This window comes from Oncorhynchus masou, chromosome 21, assembly GCF_036934945.1.
Source record: "Oncorhynchus masou masou isolate Uvic2021 chromosome 21, UVic_Omas_1.1, whole genome shotgun sequence".
NCBI lineage: Eukaryota > Metazoa > Chordata > Actinopteri > Salmoniformes > Salmonidae > Oncorhynchus > Oncorhynchus masou.
In genome coordinates this window covers 45,165,537-45,181,362 of record NC_088232.1, presented here as the reverse complement: position 1 = coordinate 45,181,362, position 15,826 = coordinate 45,165,537, and the positions used below count along the sequence as shown (strand labels likewise).

At 47.1% G+C, this 15,826-nt stretch overlaps 1 pseudogene; it reads right to left on the bottom strand.

Moving 5' to 3' along the window:
- The window catches only part of LOC135507414 (trichohyalin-like), a 38,195-nt pseudogene extending 22,605 nt beyond the window's left edge, over positions 1-15,590 (bottom strand).
- Between the last annotated feature and the right edge of the window lie 236 nt (positions 15,591-15,826).

Sequence of the window (15,826 nt, the reverse complement as noted above, 5' to 3'; positions counted from 1 at the left end):
GCCTTTCTTTCACCACCTCAAACAAACATTCCCATGTCCCGCTTTGTGCCTGCCTCCTTTCTATTCTCTGGGTTCATTAAAACCTGTCTTCCATTTGATCTGGGCCACAGATAACACTCTTGCCATGTCTCGCTCGCCCCGATTCTACGCCCACATAATGTGTGTAAAGAGAATAATTCATTGTTTTTACCGTGCAACAAAAGTCTATCATGCTCAAAGAGCAGCTGCCTTCACGTTTGTGAGGAATTCAACTTCATTGATGATTTGCAAAGTTCTTTCCATGATGGGGAGGGCACATTTAAAATAGATGCTCTTGAAAAGGTGAAACATTTTGTTCATAACACATTTCGCCATGTTCTCAGCTCTTGTTTACCCTAAAGAGTGCATCCAAAACCTGTAAATGTTCAATTCAATTACTACCAGCCAACAGAGACTACTTCTGCTCTTAATATTCACACAATATTCAATGAAACAGTGCAATATTAGCCTAAGTGGTACAATCCCAGTATGTTGGCACCTGCGATTGTCTTTACTTCCTGTTTATATCCCTCAAATAAGGTTGATGACAACTATATAACTACATATGTAGGATCTTAATTTGAGCTAAATTTTTACAGAAGGAAAATAATCCTGCAACAGCAAATATGAATTATTATGTGGATTATAATTATTATAATTGTTTTGTAAGGATTGATACATTTTACATGTTTAAGTGGATATTACAAACTTTATAAGCGTATTCAAACCTTGAATACACTTCAAGTTTACTTTTCCTGATGTGCAGAAACATTTTCATCAACAAAAGAGTGATCAAATTAAGATCCTACATCTGGTCTAGGAACACAACAAAAAAAGGTAAAAAGGTAAAACCACTGTTGTGGAGATAGACAAAGACACACAATACTACTTATTGAGACACAGGACAGAGAATTCATACAGCCCATCACTACATCTGATTACTGCTGATTGCTAGTATTTCGCCTGGTTCTGGCCTGGACTCAACACTCGATGCCCAGTGCCCAGTCTGGGGTGATCCTAGGCCTCTAAGGCTCTCACCCAGCACAGGGGCACGGGCAGTGCCAGTTCCACATGGGCACTAGCTGAAGAAACTAATGCTGATGGTCAACCTGGCACAATGCCCACATTGCATTCTCAGGGATTCTATACGTCAAACATTTATTTCTGTTGTCAGATTTATTCTGAATTAAAGAACAGATTTAGTGCTTTATATTTTCATTTAGCAAATCGTATCCCTTATACATATGTCGAACAGTTTGCTAGTTTTTACTGAGCGACCACTGTTTTCAAGTGTAAATTAGTCAAACGTTAACATAAAGTCATTACTCAAATCTCCATGAGAGCACAATCAACTGAAACTACAACTCTCTCATAATTAATTAGTCCCGTTTTAGGATGTCTGTCACTTTTCAGTCACCCCCAAAAAACTGCAACAGCAGCTATGAAATCCCACAGAGGGACCATCTTCTGTTCCCATGCCAGCTTGTGTCACAAGCCAAAATATGGAATGAGAGTTCTGTGAACTTGGTAGACAACACAGAATGTGAGAATTGACAGGTATTGGCAGTGGCTGCCAGAATGAGCTGCTTGTATCTGCCATCATACCAAGATTGGACTTTCTGTTTCAGTGAGCTTATAAGTGAGCATATGCCATTTCTTATTTGATGAAAAGTCCATATTGAGGTTAATTATCTAGACTAAACTATTGGGCAGAAACAGGAAATGTGGCTCATCTATATTTATCAACCAATCATAATTCTGGTCCTGTTGGCTTAAAATAGAAACACTATATACAGATACTCCCAAATATATTGGCACGTTTGCACGATTCACTATTTCTTGTAAAATAAGTTGAAATTGTAAAACTTTTTAGTGTTCACATGTGTATTTGTTTGATTTACAACTGCAAATGAATTAAAAAATATATACTAATGTATACTATGTATACTAATAAAAACTGCTATTGAGATTTTTCACTTCAAAGTAAAACATGGCATAGACTGAATTATTCAAGATTCAAATTAATTTGGTTAGAAGTGATTCTTGTTTATGTGTTATTTACCTCACCTGTGCTTGAAAGAATGCCAATATATTTGGCCGCAACTGTAAATAGAATGACACATTCACAATGCAACTCTGTGATTGGAGGTGGGGAAACATCCTCTTTTTTAAAGCACTTACCCTGTCTGTACTTCCAATCTATACATCAGAACTCACAACTCTACATAGACATACTGTAGAAGGCAGCTAAACCAGCTGCAACTACACGTGGGTCCCCTTTTTCCAACCACTCTCCACTGTGATCCTACCACAATGACTGCTCACACCCTAGCCAGCGTCTCAGAGTGTAGGAGTGATCCTAGATCAGCACTCCACCTCTGAGACACTTTGTAAATAAGGGCCAAGGAATGCCAGGTTGCCTACTCAAGATCCAGACACTCACCTGGTGCCAAAGCCACAGCCTGCAGGAGACCTTTTGCCTTTCGGTAGGCTGTCATTGTAAATAAGAATTTGTTCTTCACTGACTTGCCTAGTTAAATAAAGGTTAAATAAAATAAAACAAATATATATCATATGACCACCAAGGCCCCCTCCCCTCTCAGCCCCTCCTGATCTCAGTCACCCTGGTCCCCCTCTCAGCCCTGATCCCCCTCTCAGCCCCTCCTGATCTCAGTCACCCTGGTCCCCCTCTCAGCCCTGATCCCCCTCTCAGCCCCTCCTGATCTCAGCCCCTCCTGATCTCAGTCACCCTGGTCCCCCTCTCAGCCCCTCCTGATCTCAGTCACCCTGGTCCACCTCTCAGCCCCTCCTGATCTCAGTCACCCTGGTCCCCCTCTCAGCCCCTCCTGATCTCAGTCATGCTGGTCCCCCTCTCAGCCCCTCCTGATCTCAGTCACCCTGGTCCACCTCTCAGCCCCTCCTGATCTCAGTCACCCTGGTCCCCCTCTCAGCCCCTCCTGATCTCAGTCACCCTGGTCCCCCTCTCAGCCCCTCCTGATCTCAGTCACCCTGGTCCCCCTCTCAGCCCCTCCTGATCTCAGTCACCCTGGTCCCCCTCTCAGCCCCTCCTGATCTCCCTGGTCCCCCTCTCAGCCTCTCCTCCTGATCTCAGTCACCCTGGTCCCCCTCTCAGCCCCTCCTGATCTCAGTCACCCTGGTCCCCCTCTCAGCCCCTCCTGATCTCAGTCACCCTGGTCCCCTCTCAGCCTCTCCTGATCTCAGTCACCCTGGCCCCCCTCTCAGCCCCTCCTGATCTCAGTCACCCTGGTCCCCCTCTCAGCCTCTCCTGATCTCAGTCACCCTGGTCCCCCTCTCAGCCCCTCCTGATCTCAGTCACCCTGGTCCACCTCTCAGCCCCTCCTGATCTCAGTCACCCTGGTCCACCTCTCAGCCCCTCCTGATCTCAGTCACCCTGGTCCCCCTCTCAGCCCCTCCTGATCTCAGTCACCCTGGTCCACCTCTCAGCCTCTCTTGATCTCAGTCACCCTGGTCCACCTCTCAGCCCCTCCTGATCTCAGTCACCCTGGTCCCACTCTCAGCCCCTCCTGATCTCAGTCACCCTGGTCCCCCTCTCAGCCTCTCCTGATCTCAGTCACCCTGGTCCACCTCTCAGCCCCTCCTGATCTCAGTCACCCTGGTCCCCCTCTCAGCCCCTCCTGATCTCAGTCACCCTGGTCCACCTCTCAGCCCCTCCTGATCTCAGTCACCCTGGTCCCCCTCTCAGCCTCTCCTGATCTCAGTCATGCTGGTCCCCCTCTCAGCCCCTCCTGATCTCAGTCACCCTGGTCCACCTCTCAGCCCCTCCTGATCTCAGTCACCCTGGTCCACCTCTCAGCCCCTCCTGATCTCAGTCACCCTGGTCCCCCTCTCAGCCCCTCCTGATCTCAGTCACCCTGGTCCCCCTCTCAGCCTCTCCTGATCTCAGTCACCCTGGTCCACCTCTCAGCCCCTCCTGATCTCAGTCACCCTGGTCCCCCTCTCAGCCCTCCTGATCTCAGTCACCCTGGTCCACCTCTCAGCCCCTCCTGATCTCAGTCACCCTGGTCAGCCCCCCCTCAGTCAGTCCCCCCTCAGCCCTCCTGATCTCAGTCACCCTGGTCCCCTCTCAGCCCCTCCTGATCTCAGTCACCCTGACCCTGGTCCCCTCTCAGCCCCTCCTGATCTCAGTCACCCTGGTCCCCCTCTCAGCCCCTCCTGATCTCAGTCAGCCCCTCCTGATCTCAGTCACCCTGGTCCCCCTCTCAGCCCCTCCTGATCTCAGCCCCTCCTGATCTCAGTCACCCTGGTCCCCCTCTCAGCCCCTCCTGATCTCAGTCACCCTGGTCCCCCTCTCAGCCTCTCCTGATCTCAGTCACCCTGGTCCCCCTCTCAGCCCCTCCTGATCTCAGTCACCCTGGTCCCCCTCTCAGCCCCTCCTGATCTCAGTTACCCTGGTCCCCCTCTCAGCCCCTCCTGTCTCAGTCACCCTGGTCCACCTCTCAGCCCCTCCTGATCTCAGTCACCCTGGTCCCCCTCTCAGCCCCTCCTGATCTCAGTCACCCTGGTCCCCCTCTCAGCCTCTCCTGATCTCAGTCACCCTGGTCCACCTCTCAGCCCCTCCTGATCTCAGTCACCCTCGTCCCCCTCTCAGCCCCTCCTGATCTCAGTCACCCTGGTCCCCCTCTCAGCCCCTCCTAGTATCAGTCACCCTGGTCCCTCTCTCCCAAGGTTCCATGGATCAGGGCTCTGTTGAGCTTTCCCCCAGCAGATGAAAGGTATTCTACAGTAGGATTAGTGGCCATTCTGCACAGCCTGATGACTTAGGAACACCCCCCACCCTTCCCCCCACTTGAGGCCAGACTTAAAGACTCTAGACTCCATGCTGTCTGGGCTGGCCAGGCTCCTGCTTCTGTCTGGGTGGTATCACTGTTGAGAAGCTTAGACTGACAAAGAATTTCACACGTAATGATTTTTGTGGACTTTGTAGATGTGTTGTGGTTTGAAGAAGATTCTCTGAACTGATTTTGCAATAAATACATTGTGTTAGTACAGTTTAAAACAGTAAACACATTCAGTAACAGAAATTAAGAAGGCGCTAAAGCTTATAAATGACCTTATATCTCTATTAAATTGTTCGTTTTTTTCTCATCAATCTGCACACAATATCCCATAATGACAAAACAAAAACAAGTTTTTAGAAATGTTTGCAAATGTATTAAAAATAACTAACTGAAATTTGACATTTACGAAAGTATTCAGACCCTTTACTCAGTACTTGGTTGACGCACCTTTGGCAGCAATTACAACCTCAAGTCTTTGTGTGTATGACGCTACAAGCTTGGCACACCTGTATTTGGGGAGTTCTCCCATTCTTCTCTGCAGATCCTCTCAAGCTCTGTCAGGTTGGATGGGGAGCGTTGCTGCACAGCTATTTTCAGGTCTCTCCAGAGATGTTCGAATGGTTTCAAGTCCAGGCTCTGGCTGGGCCACTCAAGGACATACAGAGACTTGTCCAGAAGCCACGTCTGCATTGTCTTGGCTGTGTGCTTATGGTTGTTGTCCTGTTGGAAGGTGAACCTGTCGCCCCAGTCAGGTCCTGAGTTATATGTAGCAGGTTTTCATCAAGGATCTCTCTTTGTACTTTACTCCATTCATCATTCACTCGATCCTGACAAGTCTCCCAGTCCCTGAAAACATCCCCACAGCATGATGCCGCTACCACCATTTTTCATCGTAGGGATGGTGCCACGTTTCCTCCAGACATCACTCTAGGTATTCAGGCCAAAGAGTTCAATGTTGTTGTTTTTCATACTAGATGTTTCTCATGGTCTGAGAGTCCTTTAGATGCCATTTTGGCAAACTCCAAGCTGGCTGTCCTGTGCATTTTACTGAGGAGTGGCTTCCGTCTGGCCACCCTACCATAAAGGCCTGATTGGTGGAGTGCTGCAGAGATGGTTGTCCTTCCGGAAGGTTCTCCCATCTCCACAGAGGAGCTATGGAGCTCTGTCAGAGTGACTATCGGTTTCTTGGTCACCTCCCTGAACAAAGTCCTTATCCTTGCTCAGTTTGGCCAGGCGGCCAGCTCTAGAAAGTGTCTTGGTGGTTCCAAACTAAGAATGATGGAGGCCACTATTTCCCTGGCACCTTCAATCCCGCAGATTTTTTGGGGACCCTTCGCCAGATCTGTGCCTCAACACAATCTTATCTCGGAGCTCTACGGACAATTCCTTCAATACATTGGCTTGGTTTTTGCTCTGACCTGCTCTGTGAACTGTGGGACCTTAAATAGACAGGTATATGCATTTCCAAATAATGTCCAATCAATTAAATTTACCACAGGTGGACTCCAATCACGTTTTGCAAACATCTCAAGGACGATCAATGGAAAGAGGATGCACCTGAGCTCAATTTGGAGTCTGTTAGCAAATGGTCTGTTTCCAATTTTTTTTATACATTTTCCCAAAATGTCTGAGATCAGGAGGGGCTGAGAGGGGGACCAGGGTGACTTTTCTATTTGTCATTATGAGGTATTGTGTGTAGATTGACGAGGAAAAAATGAATTTAATACATTTTAGAATAAGGCTGTAACGTAACAAAATGTGGAAAAAGTCAAGGGGTCTGAATACTTTCTGAATACACTGTAGCTAAAGCAGAACATGGCAGAACGATACCGGTAACTAGCCCCTTTTCATCTGCATTGTGTCGTGTAGCTAGCAGACTACCTACCAGCATGCCAGAAAAAGCCCACTGTGTTGTGTCTTGTAGCGAGCAGACTACCTACCAGCATGCCAGAAAAAGCCCACTGTGTGGTGTCTTGTAGCTAGCAGACTACCTACCAGCATGCCAGAAAAAGCCCACTGTGTTGTGTCTTGTAGCTAGCAGACGACTTACCAGAATGGTAGAAAAAAGCCCACTGTGTTGTGTCTTGTAGCGAGCAGACTACCTACCAGCATGCCAGAAAAAGCCCACTGTGTTGTGTCTTGTAGCTAGCAGACTACTTACCAGCATGCTAGTAAAAGCCACTGTGTTGTGTCTTGTAGCTAGCAGACTACCTACCAGCATGCTAGAAAAAGCCACTGTGTTGCATGCCAGAAAAAGCCTACTGTGTTGTGTCTTGTAGCTAGCAGTCTACTTTACCTTAGCCAGCTGTGTTGTGACTTGTAGCTAGCAGACTACCTACCAGCATGCTAGAAAAAGCCACTGTGTTGTGTCTTGTAGCTAGCAGACTACCTACCAGCATGCTAGAAAAAGCCCACTGTGTTGTGTCTTGTAGCTAGCAGACTACCTACCAGCATGCCAGAAAAAGCCCACTGTGTTGTAACTGGAAGCCATAGTGTTAATTTAATATTTCACCATTTTCCAAAGAACTAAGACATCTGACAGCAGTGGCTGCTTTTAATTTCTGGTGGACAGGCTGCACCGAAAAGTCACATGTGCAGTGACAGTTCGAGCAAAGTTGCTTTATCATTTGAGGAGAACATTCATTGCGTCTTGCCAGGAAGCTAATCCTGAAGACGGATTATGTACCATCATTGACAGTGGATCAGTAGATCTTGCAAGTGCTGACCATAATGTAAGTATCAGCGTTTGATGAGTCTGACACGGTAGCTGTGGCTGTAACTGTGGCTGTAACTGTGGCTGTAGCTGTGGCTGTAACTGTGGCTGTAACTGTGGCTGTAACTGTGGCTGTAGCTGTGGCTGTAACTGTGGCTGTGACTGTGGCTGTAGCTGTGGCTGTAATTGTGGCTGTGGCTGTAGCTGTGGCTGTAGCTGTAGCTGTTTTTGTGGCTGTAGCTGTGGCTGTAACTATGGTTGTAGCTGTGGCTGTAACTGTGGCTGTAACTGTGGCTGTAGCTGTGGCTGTAACTGTAGCTGTTTTTGTGGCTGTAGCTGTGGCTGTGGCTGTAACTGTGGTTGTAGCTGTGGCTGTAACTGTGGCTGTAACTGTGGCTGTAGCTGTGGCTGTAACTGTGGCTGAGGCTGTAACTGTGGCTGTGGCTGTGGCTGTAACTGTGGCTGTGACTGTGGCTGTGGCTGTAACTGTGGCTGTGGCTGTGGCTGTAGCTGTGGCTGTAGCTGTGGCTGTAACTGGAGCTGTGGCTGTAGCTGTGGCTGTAACTGTGGTTGTAACTGTGGCTGTAACTGTGGCTGTAGCTGTGGCTGTAACTGTGGCTGTAGCTGTGGCTGTAACTGGAGCTGTGGCTGTAGCTGTGGCTGTAACTGTGGTTGTAACTCTGGCTGTAACTGTGGCTGTAACTGTGGCTGTAGCTGTGGCTGTAACTGTGGCTGTAACTGTGGCTGTAACTGTGGCTGTAGCTGTGGCTGTAACTGTGGCTGTAGCTGTGGCTGTAACTGTGGCTGTAACTGTGGCTGTAACTGTGGCTGTAGCTGTGGCTGTAACTGTGGCTGTAACTGTGGCTGTAACTGTGACTGTAACTGTGGCTGTAACTGTGGCGATAGCTGTGGCTGTAACTGTGGCTGTAACTGTGGCTGTAGCTGTGGCTGTAACTGTAGCTGTTTTTGTGGCTGTAGCTGTGGCTGTAACTGAAGCTGTGGCTGTAGCTGTGGCTGTAACTGTGGCTGTAACTGTGGCTGTAACTGTGGCTGTAGCTGTGGCTGTAACTGTGGCTGTAGCTGTGGCTGTAGCTGTGGCTGTAACTGTGGTTGTAACTGTGGTTGTAACTGTGGCTGTAGCTGTGGCTGTAACTGTAGCTGTTTTTGTGGCTGTAGCTGTGGCTGTAACTGTGGCTGTAACTGTGGCTGTAACTGTGACTGTAACTGTGGCTGTAACTGTGGCTGTAGCTGTGGCTGTAACTGTGGCTGTAACTGTGACTGTAACTGTGGTTGTAACTGTGGCGATAGCTGTGGCTGTAACTGTGGCTGTAACTGTGGCTGTAACTGTGGCTGTGGCTGTGGCTGTAACTGTGGCTGTGACTGTGGCTGTGACTGTGGCTGTAACTGTGGCTGTAGCTGTGGCTGTAACTGTAGCTGTTTTTCTGGCTGTAGCTGTGGCTGTAACTGTGGCTGTAGCTGTAGCTGTAGCTGTTTTTGTGGCTGTAGCTGTGGCTGTAGCTGTGGCTGTAACTGTGGCTGTAACTGTGGCTGTAGCTGTGGCTGTAGCTGTGGCTGTAACTGTGGCTGTAACTGTGGCTGTAGCTGTGGCTGTAACTGTGGCAGTAGCTGTGGCTGTAGCTGTGGCTGTAGCTGTGGCTGTAGCTGTGGCTGTAACTTGAGCTGTGGCTGTAGCTGTGGCTGTAACTGTGGTTGTAACTCTGGCTGTAACTGTGGCTGTAACTGTGGAGATAGCTGTGGCTGTAACTGTGGCTGTAACTGTGGCTGTAGCTGTGGCTGTAACTGTGGCAGTAGCTGTGGCTGTAGCTGTGGCTGTAGCTGTGGCTGTAGCTGTGGCTGTAGCTGTGGCTGTAACTTGAGCTGTGGCTGTAGCTGTGGCTGTAACTGTGGTTGTAACTCTGGCTGTAACTGTGGCTGTAACTGTGGCTGTAGCTGTAACTGTGGCTGTAACTGTGGCGATAGCTGTGGCTGTAACTGTGGCTGTAACTGTGGCTGTAACTGTGGCTGTAACTGTGGCTGTAACTGTGGCTGTAACTGTGGCTGTAGCTGTGGCTGTAACTGTGGCTGTAACTGTGGCTGTAGCTGTGGCTGTAGCTGTGGCTGTAGCTGTGGCTGTAACTGTGGCTGTAGCTGTGGCTGTAGCTGTGGCTGTAACTGTGGCTGTGGCTGTGGCTGTGGCTGTAGCTGTGGCTGTAGCTGTGGCTGTAACTGGAGCTGTGGCTGTAACTGTGGCTGTAGCTGTGGCTGTAGCTGTGGCTGTAACTGTGGCTGTAACTGTGGCTGTAGCTGTGGCTGTAACTGTGGTTGTAACTGTGGCTGTAACTGTGCCTGTAACTGTGGCTGTAACTGTGGCTGTGGCTGTGGCTGTAGCTGTGGCTGTAGCTGTGGCTGTAACTGTGGCTGTAGCTGTGGCTGTAACTGTGGCTGTAGCTGTGGCTGTAACTGTGGCTGTGGCTGTGGCTGTAGCTGTGGCTGTAGCTGTGGCTGTAACTGTGGCTGTAGCTGTGGCTGTAGCTGTGGCTGTGGCTGTGGCTGTAACTGTGGCTGTAACTGTGGCTGTAACTGTGGCTGTAGCTGTGGCTGTAGCTGTGGCTGTAACTGTGGCTGTAACTGTGGCTGTAACTGTGGCTGTAACTGTGGCTGTAGCTGTGGCTGTAACTGTGAGCTGTGGCTGTGGCTGTAACTGTGGCTGTAACTGTGGCTGTGAGCTGTGGCTGTAACTGTGGCTGTAACTGTGGCTGTAGCTGTGGCTGTAACTGTGGCTGTAGCTGTGGCTGTAACTGTGGCTGTAACTGTGGCTGTAACTGCTGTGGCTGTAACTGTGGCTGTAACTGTGGCTGTGACTGTGGCTGTAACTGTGGCTGTAACTGTGGCTGTAACTGTGGCTGTAGCTGTGGCTGTAACTGTGGCTGTAACTGTGGCTGTAACTGTGGCTGTAACTGTGGCTGTAACTGTGGCTGTAACTGTGGCTGTAACTGTGGCTGTAGCTGTGGCTGTAGCTGTGGCTGTAACTGTGGCTGTAACTGTGGCTGTAACTGTGGCTGTAGCTGTGGCTGTAACTGTGGCTGTAACTGTGACTGTAACTGTGGCTGTAACTGTGGCGATAGCTGTGGCTGTAACTGTGGCTGTAACTGTGGCTGATAGCTGTGGCTGTAACTGTGGCTGTAACTGTGGCTGTGGCTGTGGCTGTGACTGTGGCTGTAACTGTGGCTGTAGCTGTGGCTGTAACTGTAGCTGTTTTTGTGGCTGTAACTGTGGCTGTAACTGTGGCTGTAGCTGTAGCTGTAGCTGTTTTTGTGGCTGTAGCTGTGGCTGTAGCTGTGGCTGTAACTGTGGCTGTAACTGTGGCGATAGCTGTGGCTGTAACTGTGGCTGTAACTGTGGCTGTAGCTGTGGCTGTAACTGTGGCTGTAGCTGTGGCTGTAGCTGTGGCTGTAACTGTAACTGTGGCTGTAGCTGTGGTTGTAACTGTAGCTGTTTTTGTGGCTGTAGCTGTGGCTGTAACTGTGGCTGTAACTGTGGCTGTAATTGTGGCTGTAACTGTGGCTGTGGCTGTGGCTGTGGCTGTAACTGTGGCTGTAGCTGTGGCTGTAGCTGTGGCTGTAGCTGTGGCTGTAGCTGTGGCTGTAGCTGTAGCTGTTTTTGTGGCTGTAGCTGTGGCTGTAGCTGTGGCTGTAACTGTGGCTGTAACTGTGGCTGTAACTGTGGTTGTAACTGTGGCTGTAACTGTGGCTGTAACTGTGGCTGTAGCTGTGGCTGTAGCTGTGGCTGTAACTGTAACTGTGGCTGTAGCTGTGGTTGTAACTGTGGCTGTAACTGTGGCTGTAGCTGTGGCTGTAACTGTGGCTGTGGCTGTGGCTGTAACTGTGGCTGTGGCTGTAGCTGTGGCTGTAACTGTGGCTGTCACTGTGGCTCTAACTGTGGCTGCTTTGACTTGTGAATGTTCTATTTTCTGTAACACACCTGATAGTCACTATATGGTTTTTGTTCTTCCATCCCTTAGAATCCTACATTTAGTCTAAGAACAACCAGCACACAGCAGACACAAAGAAATGTTGTCCACAAAAGGAGTTGCGGTGTATATAGTATTTATAATTTACTTCTGAAAACCACTTTCTGCTATTCGATTGTGTGGGTTGTTGTCTTACAGTTGATGTAGCTCGTGTCATTTGGGCTCATTATGGTGATGGGGGGGGGGGGGGTTATTATTTCACTCTCCATCTCTTCTTGTCTTTCCACCATCATCTAGCTGTAGTCATAGTCATTTTAGAAAATTCAACATCTAGTCTGTTTGCACAGCTTCCCAGGCAACCATGTCAGCAGGAATGCTGCGACACAAAACCAGCTTTCCCCTGGCAAAGAAGGGGGGATATGTTGTAAAGACAGACCCAGCATAGTGGAAGTCATAGTTATTCATTTCAAATCAATTGAGCATTTCAGGCACACAAAAATTCCAAATACAAACATTGAAAAGTTTCACAAAAAAGTGCACAACAAAATTATTGTGAAGAAGTATATCAGTGAACTGTATTCTGTCATCAGCTACAAAACAATAGAAATACAGTTGTGTATTGCTGCAGTTTGTCTGATATCCAGCAGTCCATGATCAGCTCTGTTGACTATAAGAGCATTTTGCAGAGAAAATTGAGTGAAGCACACTATTTAGGCTCGGAATAACATGTGGCCCATTGTATACCTGATCATCAATGACATTTGGCCCATTGTTTACCTTGTTACCTGGCAACGATCACAAGGGTGTTTCAAAGAGCTGTCAGTCAAGGCGAGCTCATGAATATAATCTCCCCGCCCACTCAGCCTGTTCTTTCAGGCTTCCTGATAGTTGGAGATGAGAGAAAAGGTACAATTTGTTCAATTCTAAGCATTTTAATAGCGTCAAAATATTCTGGGTGATGTTTTGGTCATTCAAAGGCTATTTTTACTTGGGAAATAGGATGACTGTGCGGGACCATTAACAGAAAACCTTTGAACCAATATTCCTCACCATACACCTGCAAAGATAGGGCTCTACCTGTGCAGGCTGTCACGCCTCTTCCCGCTCTCCTGCGCTCGAGGGCTACAAACTGCCTGTCATTACGCACACTGGTCCCCTTCGTCATTATTTGATTGCCTTCCCTTTATCTCTCCGTTTGTTCCCTTTATCTCTCTGTTTGTTCCCTTTATCTCTCTGTTTGTTCCCTTTATCTCTCTGTTTGTTCCCTTTATCTCTCTGTTTGTTCCCTTTATCTCTCCGTTTGTTCCCTTTATCTCTCCGTTTGTTCCCTTTATCTCTCTGTTTGTTCCCTGTGTCTGCATTGATGTTGTTTCTTTGTCCCCTGTACAGACGCTGTTCCTGTCCTGTTTTATGTCCGTTATCCATGTTCTCCCTGTGCCTGCTTCCTGTCTCCGGCGTCGATCCTCACACGAAGCACATGTCCCTTTGCCATTCCAGTCTCCAAAGTGACATTTTAGGTGGTGGTATAATTTCCCCAAACAGTTCCGAAAAACAATTAAAATTAAAATAAAAAATCTCTCTCTCTCTCTCTCTCTCTATATATATATATATCATTTTTTATTTTATTTTCATTGTTGTTCAGAACCCAATACCTGGAAGTCGTGTAAAGTTCGCCACCACCCATCCATTGGTTGCACCTGACGATCTTCCCAGTCTGCCCTTTATGTTGATTGCGCCCGAGCTAGCTAACTAGCTAACGAGCAGATTACCATCAATCATCAACATGAATGATCAGCTGACACACTCTTTTCCTGATGTCAATCGTGTATTTAGACGTCACTGGAACTAGCTTACTTACAATTTCTGATGATGAGTGAGTGTTGTTGCAGAAAGCCTATGCTAAAACATAAATAACATTTCCGATACAGAGGCATTTGATATGTTCTATTTTGTTCTATTTTTGTAACCCTTTATTTTACCATGAATTTCGATATATGAATTTCAAGCGGGAGGGGTGCCCTTTTTTATTTTGAGCACTTGCCTCTTAAAAGGTATGGCACTGTTCCTCAAACAGCGGACTAGAAGCAATTCTTTATACATACTTAAGTAGGCCTATGCTAGTTGAGCTAGACCACAAGCTGAGGCTAATCTTAGCGTAGCTTTTCCTCATTTCCTCAGGTCTAGCTGTGAGTATGGCCAATCCTTATTACACATTCCTTTATTAAGATGCAGATGCGGGACTATGCTAATTTCACCCTACATCCCACAGAAGTAAAACAACAAACATTGGCCTTCATTAAAAAAGGCCCCATGCATTATTCAAAGAGCACAAGGCCAGAGGAATGGCTGAAGGCCAATTACAGGAACCACCACAGGAATTCTCCCCAGTCTTCTCTTCAAACAAAACCTCTGATATGGATCCACTTGGTATTATCATCATTAATGTTTAATATAGAGAGCGTATGTTGAGACGGCAGAGAGCTGATGGGGAGAAGCGGAGCTGAATGGCATTAACTGAGAGGAAAATACCAAAAGAAGAAAGCGAGAAAGAGGAGTATGTTGATGATTAACATGCAAACTGTGGAGGCAGCCCCAGGGCGTAATGGCTGACCTATTTCTGGCAAGCCACAGTTCCTCGTATCAGTCTCTTCAAACCCGTTGTTCACCCATATGCGTACAGACTCAAGTACATACACACTCAAGCACAGTGGTGAAAAAAGTACCCAACTGTCATACTTGAGTAGAACTAAAGATACGTTAATAGAAAATGACTCAAGTAAAAGGAAAAGTCACCTAGTAAAATAATACTTGAGTTAAAGTCTAAAAGTATTTGGTTTTAAATATACTTAAGTAACAAAAGTTAAAGTATAAATCATTTCAAATTCCTCATATTAAGCAAACCAGACGTCAGCATTTTCAACAACAAAAATATATTTATGGATAGCCAGGGGCACGCTTCAACACTCAGACATAATTTACAAACAAAGCATTTGTGTTTAGTGAGTCGATTAGATGCAGTAGGGATGACCAGGGATGTTCGCTTGATAATTGTATGAATTGGGCAATTTTCCTGTCCTGCTAAGCATTGAAAATGTAACGAGTATTTTTGGGTGTCAGGGAAAATGAATGGAGTAAAAAGTGCATTATTTTCTGTAGTAACGGAAAAGTAAAAGTTGTCAAAAAGATAAATATTAAAGTAAAGTACAGATGCCCAAAATGACTTATGTAGTACTTTGAAGTATTTTTACTTAAGTACTTTACACCACTGCTCAAGCACACACACACACACACACACACACACACACACACACATACACTCACACACATGAACACAGACAAAAACTCAAGAGGTAAGGTCAGAAAAAATATGTGTAAAAGTATTTAAAACATATAGTTTAACAAACACTCATAGAGCCACACTTGAACACATACACACTTGCATATACAGCAGGTTGCTGTACAATTTGAAAATTCACATTTGAATCATTCAACCATTATTTTATGTATCAGATCTTGTATTCAGTTCAAATAAATTAATTTCCTGTGTCTTGAAAAATGTGACTCTGCGTTTAATCACTGATTCGCTGTGCGTCACCTGGTGTAGCTCTCAGCACTGTGTTGTGAGATGACACACGGTTGTGTGTAGTGTTGGATGCTGAGCTGAGTGACCCTCACCAAGTCTGACTCCTCCATTCACTATAACTCAGGATCTCACAGCTCGCTCTCTCTCTCTCTCTCTCTCTCTCTCTCTCTTTCTCTCTCTCTCCCTCTCTCTTTCTCCCGCTCTCTTTCTCTCTCTTTCTCTCTCTTTCTCACTCTCTCTTCTCCCCTTCTCTCTCTCTCTCTCTCTCTCTCTCTTTCTCCCTCTCTCTTTCTCCCTCTCTCTTTCTCTCTCTTTCTCCCTCTCTCTTTCTCCCTCTCTCTTTCTCTCTCTCTTTCTCCCTCTCTCTTTCTCCCTCTCACTTTCTCTCTCTCTTTCTCCCTCTCTCTTTCTCTCTCTCTTTCTCCCTCTCTCTTTCTCTCTCTCTTTCTCCCTCTCTCTTTCTCTCTCTCTCTTTCTCCCTCTCTCTTTCTCTCTCTTTCTCCCTCTCTCATTCTCCCTCTCTCTTTCTCTCTCTTTCTCCCTCTCTCTCTCTCTCTCTCATTCTCTCTCTCTCTTTCTCCCTCTCACTTTCTCTCTCTCCATCTCTCTTCCTCCATCTCTCTCTCCCGCTCTCTTTCTCCTGCTCTCTTTCTCCCTCTCTCTTTCTCCCTCTCTCTTTCTCTCTCTCTTTCTGCCCCTCTCGCTTTCTCACTCTCTCTCTC